The 7007-nt window shown below is 34.1% G+C and overlaps 1 long non-coding RNA gene across 1 annotated transcript; it reads right to left on the reverse strand.

The window, feature by feature from the left end:
• Positions 1–5203: 5203 nt before the first annotated feature.
• LOC120240075 lies at positions 5204–6469 on the reverse strand. Its single transcript, XR_005530579.1, has 2 exons — positions 6248–6469; positions 5204–5836 (listed from the first exon to the last, which is right to left on the reverse strand). It is a non-coding gene; the product is annotated as an uncharacterized LOC120240075 (long non-coding RNA).
• Between the last annotated feature and the right edge of the window lie 538 nt (positions 6470–7007).

Here is a 7007-nt window from a genome sequence, read left to right on the forward strand (position 1 = left end):
GGCCATCTTCCTAGAAGATGCCTAGGAATCTCCAAACCAAAGAGATTTATTGTTTCATTGATGCTAGGGGAAAGGGAGCCTGCAGTATATAATGATTCAGCTCCAAATATTTAATAAAAAGGGTAACTCTCTAAATTTAGGAAAAAAAAAAGGGCAGTTGCTCTGGAAAAGAGGTTTTGGTACTGAGATTTAGTTTACATTGTACCCAATCTTCAATTAAAGGATGCCATTTTCCCAAGAAACATTGATATATTAGTGCAGATATTTAATTCCATATTCACTTTATTTTAAAAAAAATTTTTTTAATGTTTTATTTATTTCTAGGAGAGAGAGAGAGAGAGAGAGAGAGGGAGACACAGAATCCAAAACAGGCTCCAGGCTCTGAGCTGGCAGTCAGCACAGAGCCCGACACGGGGCTCGAACCCACGAACCACGAGATCATGACCTAAGCGAAAGTCAGACGCTTAACTGACTAAGCCACCCAGGCGCCCCCCATATTCACTTTAAATTTGAATTTCAAATAATTGGTAGGTTAACAATCATACTTCATCTTTTTAAAAACATTTGGAGTGCTGTAGTTAGACTTCAGTTTCTTATGCAGTCACTTCTTCTCAAACACATACTGAGCATAGCTCTGTGTTCCAGGCAATTTGTAGGCAGCAAAGATAATTGAATGGCTCCCAAATTCTATAGAACCTAGTTGAAAGAAATGGGAGAAACTGAAAACAAAAATATATATTTTCAATTAACTAAATACTAATCAATTAACAGGGCATGGGCTAACTTTTAAATATTTTATAATTGTTAATGTTTTATATGAGATATAAATGTTTAAAATATTAATTTGTTATTCATAGCAACCACATGAAGAAGTTATTATAACAGATTAAAAATGGAGTTTCATCAAAGCCAACTATATATATATATATATATATATGTATGTATGTATGTATGTATTTCTTTTTATTTAAGTAAGAGACAAAGCGTCCAAGCAGGAGAGGGGCAGAGAGAGAGGGAGAGAGAGTTTCAAGAAGGTTCCATGCTGTCAGGACAGAGCCCAATGTGGGGCATGATCTCAAGATCCATGAGATCATGACCTAAGCTGAATCAAGAGTCTGATGCTCAACTGACTGAGCTCCCCCAGGCACCCCAGAACTTAACTAATATTACACATGGTCATACAAATAGTAAGTGGCAGAACTGGGATTCAAAATATTATATGAATAGTGTGAGCAGAACACAGTGAAAGCTAAAGAGAAGGTAGATGAGGGCCAGCTGGCTGCTCTGGGAGGTCATTGAAGGCTTCAGTGCAAATGTACCCTTGATTGGAAAAGACAAGAGATCTCATCAAACATCTGAATCAATTAAACCTTGGCTCAGCCTTTTACTTACCTGTGTAGCTACCCTGACAATTTACAATTACAGCTTTTGTTTCTTATCAAGTTGAGATATGAATATTAACTATTTCATAGGGTTTTTTTTTGTGAAGAATAAACAAAGTAATAAAAATCTTTAGCAGGTTTCCAGGCCCAATGAATTAATTTAAAAATTAATTACTATAAATGATGAGAAAGAGACTGTAAGAGAAAGAGATGAAATGGAAAATGTACCAGAAAGATATTGATTACCTGCAGGAGTGGGTGGAAATGGGTAGAAAGAAGAAAATAATGGGAAAAGGTAAGAGGGAAAAGAAGGCCATGACATTTCACTGTGGATAGTCTTTGTGTATCTCTAACTCTTAACCCAGAATTAAAACCTACCAGCATGTGCTGAGAAACCCAAAACAGAATACAAGAAAAAAGCTAACCTAACTGAACTACAAATCAATAATATAACTCTACTAAAGGGAATAGGGAAGACAGCATATAACCTAAGAAATTTTCAAAGGTAAAGAACCTATAAATAAATACTGTAATCGATATACTAGAATTATTAAAATAGACACAGAAGGAATAAATAAGTATTTCTGAAATTATTTATATCTAGCATTAAGTGAATATATAGATACAGATACTAAGAGCTGATTACTTGTCTAAGAAAAAAGTTGTAAATAAGAAAAGGAAAAAGCTCAAATGATGGAATTTGAAGTGTCTGTATAAATGCATGGCAACAGATTAGATACATAGATACTTGATTGATAGATTAAGTATAGATACAGATATGTAACTGTGCTCATCATTATTGGGGTATTATTAATACCAGGCCTTGTTGACAGACAGAGCTAGGAAATATTTGTATATATTTTAATATATTTATATTATACTATATTTATATTTATATTTATATTATATATATTAATTATATATTATATTATATATTTAATTGTATATATTTTAATCCATGCATACACACAACTAGTGTTAATACACTTCTAAATGACATTTTCTCAATTAAATGACAAAACAAAAACAAAAATAAAAACCAAGTTTCCATATTGAATTAAATGGTTGAGTCCAGGGTTGGGGCAAGAGAAATCCAAGATAGGCTTAAAATACCTTGGGGTGTCAGGAAATAAGAATGTTCTCATCAGAGGATGGAAGCCTGACAAAAAGATACAGGAATCCACCTAAAGTAGAACCTAATGGCCAAACTATTGGAACAATAAAACAATCACAGTGTTGGATTATAATTCATATAATTAAATATCCATGAGTTTATACTGATATAAATAAATAATTAATAAATAAATGGGGGAGAAAGAAGAGTCATTTTTCTAATGAATTCCAATTTAAAATTTTAATTTTTTTAAATGTTTATTTATTTTTGAGGTAGAGAGAAAGACAGACGTGAGCAGAGGAAGGGCAGAGAGAAAGGAAGACACAGAATCTGAAGCAGGCTCTGAGCTGTCCACACAGAGCCTGATGTGGCTCAAATTCCTGAACCATGAGATAATAACTTGAGTCGAAGTCAGATGCTTAACTTACTAAGCCACCCAGAAGCCCCACCAATTTAAAATTTTAAAGGAGAGGGAAAGAGGAAGCCAACATTAGGCAAGCACCACAGCAACAATAGTTGCAGACAAGACTACAAAGGGTTATTAAAATTAGTAGGCAGAAGTTTGAGGAGGAACAGGATATTTGTTTAGTCTCAAAGTATCTACCCCAAGATATGTATTAAATATAGTAATCTTAAAAAGAATAAACCTGGCAGATACTAACTGAAGCAAGTGATCAAGGTTAATGTCACCAGTGTTAAAATAGTGGACATCATGAAGTTTCTGACCTAAGCCACTAAAAAGAGCATAATATCATTTTGTAGTATTCTTTCCCAAAATGTACAACCTCATTTCAAACATTAGAACACCATCAATCAAAATCAAATTAGGAAAAGTTTTCCAAATAACTAACATGTATTTTTCAAAAGTGTCAATATCATGAAAAAAAGTAAAGATCTGGCAACTATAAAAATAAATAAGTTAAATAAAACTAAGGAGAAATAATAAGTAAATTCAAGGTAGGATTCTATAAGAAAAAAAAAGACATTAGTGGAAAGGCTGATGAAATTTGAATAAAATTTTTCTTAGTAGTATTGTGACAATGTTAATTTGTTGATAGTGATAACTGTACTATGGTTATATAAAATGTTAATGTTAAGGAAAGTTTGGCAAAATGGTTATGGGAAATCTCTATATTTCTTGCAACTTTTCTGTAAGTCTAAAACTATATAAAAATAACAAATTACATAAAAATCCACTCAGGAGATTTTGTTATGAGCAGTGCTTAGGTTTCTTTGCTCTATGTGTCAGAGTGGAACAGTGTAAGATTGAAGGAGTAGGCAAGAATCTAATCATGAGGACTCCTATAAGTTATGCCAAGCCATATAAAGTAGATTTCAGGTGAGGGAAATGACAGTATCATTTTTACATTTGAGAGAGAGTTTTCTCACAAACTGCACAGAGGAGCCTGGCAGATTCCAGGACTTGAGGTAGAGCTAAAAGTTCCAGGAGACTGAAGCTGGGACTACAGGGAAGAAATCTGCATGCGGAGAAAACCCCAGAGAGCTACAGAAGGCCCCTCAAATGGTCGGCAGAATAGGCACCAGTGTATACACATGAGAAAATTACGTGGCACTGGGTAGAGAACTTTCCAAATGGATTAGACCATAAAGGATCTGGTGCTGTCTAGGGCCAGGAATAGCATGTGTTCCTACCCGTAAGATGGAAAATTCATAATTCATGAGGCAATACATAAATAACTCAAGGACATCTTATTTCATTGATGGTAAATAATTAGCTGCCTGGGACATGCCCTGCAGCTTCCTAAACAATTGTAAAATTAAGACATGAAAGGAACAGTCTATGTCTATTGAATCCCAGAACAAAGATCTAGAACATTTATAGAAATATGAAGATATCCAACCTACAATGATGTAAAATTCATTGGGGTACGTGGGTGGATCAATTGCTTAAGCATCCTACTCTTGTGTTTGTCTCAGGTCATGACATCACGGTTTATGAGATCAAACCTCTCGTCAGGCTCTGCACTGACAGCGTGGGACCTGCTTAGGATTTTCTCTCTCCCTTTCTCTCTTCCCCTCCCCTGTTCTCTCTCTCTCTCTCTCTTAAAAATAAATAAACACAAAAATTGTTAAATGACATAAAATTTACAATATCTAGCATATAGTTCGAAAATTAACAGGCATGCAAATAAGTAAGGAAATATGATCCATAGTAAGGAAAAAAATCAGTTAAGTAAAAACAACCCAGAGGTGACACCAAGATTAGAATTAAAGGAAAGTACTTTAGAACAATTATTATAATTTTACTTATGTTCTAAAAGTAGAGAATGAAAATATATAAAAGTCCTCAAATTAAACTTCAATAATAAATTTAAAATATTAAAATAATACATGAAAGTGAGTGGAGAGACAATACTTCGTAATATGTAGGGAGATTCAGTACATTTAAGATGACAAACCTTCCCACATTGATCTGTAGATTTAATACAATTCCCATAAGGATTGTCATAGTATTTTTTGGTAGAAATTGACAAGCTGATTCTAAAATTTATATGAAAATTTTTCTTAAATAATTTATATAAAAATTTAGAGACTACTCAAAACAACCCTGAAAGTAAGAAAAAATTTGCAGGATTACTCTTTCAAAACATATTATAAAGCTACTGTAATCAAGACCATGTGATATTTTCATAAAGATAGATAGATAAATGTAATAAAGTATAGAGTCAAAAAATAGATTGACACATAAAAGGACAACTCATCTTTATTTACTTTTTCAGTTTGTGTTTTATTGATGCCAATGCTCAGGTCTTGACCTTGTACTTGCTGCTGCTTCTTGGTCTTCAGTTTCTCCTAGTGCTTGTTAAGCTGGCAGATGATGGCATGTGTCTTATTGGGGCACCAATCCAGAGGCTTGTACTTCCTACCCTTGTAGAATTTTCTGAGCTTCTCTTTCTGAGTTTGGTTGACAATGGTGAGGACACAGGCAATGGATTTGTGAACAACTCAGATCTTGGAGAGCTTGGAGGCCCTGGCACCTGTCACTTTGGCGACACACAGCTGGGGCAGCTCAACTTTGCTTTCTTCTTTTTAGATGTTTATTTTAGTTTTGACAGAAAGAGAGAGAGACACCCAGGGAGAGGGAGAGGGAGACAAAGGATCTGAAGAGGGCTCTGTACTGACAGCAGCAAGTCAATGTGGGGATCCAACTGATGGACCGCGAGATCGTGACCTGAGCCAGAGGCTCAACCAACTGAGCCACCCAGGTGCCTCTGCCACAGATTTACTTTCAGGTCTTCCAGCTGTTTCAGCAGCTCTTCCTTCTTGTTGAGAAGGTCTCCAGTCTTAATCTTGCCCAGGTCTGCACAATCTGCCACTGCTGCCAATGAGGAAAAGAGACCAAGGGAAAGGGCCAACTCTTTTTTTTTTTGTTTTTAAATAAAGGTTCAAATGCATAGCATTGGAGCAAGAATAGTCCTTTCAATAAATTTTCCTAAAACAATTGGATATCTGTATGAAAAATAAATGATACATAGCTTGGATGGTAAATAATGTTCAGTCAAAAGGATCATAACCTTATTCAAAACATCTAGGAAAAAATGGAATAAAATCTTTGTGACCTTGGGTTTAGCAACAAATATTTGTTAGATACATCAACAAAAGCACGATCTTTTGAAAAAAAGGACAAACTGAACATCTTCAAATTTAAAACAAAGTTTCTGCTCTTGAAATATCACAGCTATGAAAGAGAAAAGATGTGTTACAGGGTAGAATATAATTATTTGCAAACCTTGTATCAAACTGTGTCCAGAATGTCTAGGGAACTCTCAGATAACAAGAAATCAAACAGCCAACCTAAAAATTAGAGGAAAAATTTGGACAGACATTTCATGAGAGAAGATACACAGATGACAAACACATGTTAGTATGTTAAACATCACTGATAATCAGGGAAGTGAAATTAACTAACAAATATGATTTTTAATGAGGATATGGAAGAATTGAAACTCTCATAAATCGTTGCCTGCAAAGTGAAGTAGTACAACCACTTTGGTAAATAGATTCACAGTTTCTTAGGTTTTACCCAAGAGAATTGAAAGCACATGCCCATGTAAAGACATTTATGTAAAAGTTCATAAAAGATTTATTTTTAATAGAATCAGAAACAATCCAATGTCAATGTCAATCAACAGATGAATGAGCATATATATATATATATATATATATATATATATATATATATGGTGTTATGTCTATACCATGTAAACTACACAACATAAAATTTGCTATTGATATATTCAACAAAATGGATGGATATCAGACGTGCAGAATGAAAAACTCTAGACAAAATTGCACATGCCATATGATTTTATTTATATTAGCATTTATTATATGAGAATGAATCTGTCACTATAAACAGATTGTAAAAAGAATAGGAAAGAAAGTGTATGATGAAGGATACTCTGTTTTCATCCAGAAGTGGCACACACCACTTGTGCTCCCATTTCATTACCAAAGCAAGTTATATGGCCACATCTAACATTAAGAGG

The sequence above is a fragment of the Hyaena hyaena genome, unplaced genomic scaffold (assembly GCF_003009895.1).
Source record: "Hyaena hyaena isolate Hyena2069 unplaced genomic scaffold, ASM300989v1 scaffold_249, whole genome shotgun sequence".
Classification (NCBI taxonomy): Eukaryota; Metazoa; Chordata; class Mammalia; order Carnivora; family Hyaenidae; genus Hyaena; species Hyaena hyaena.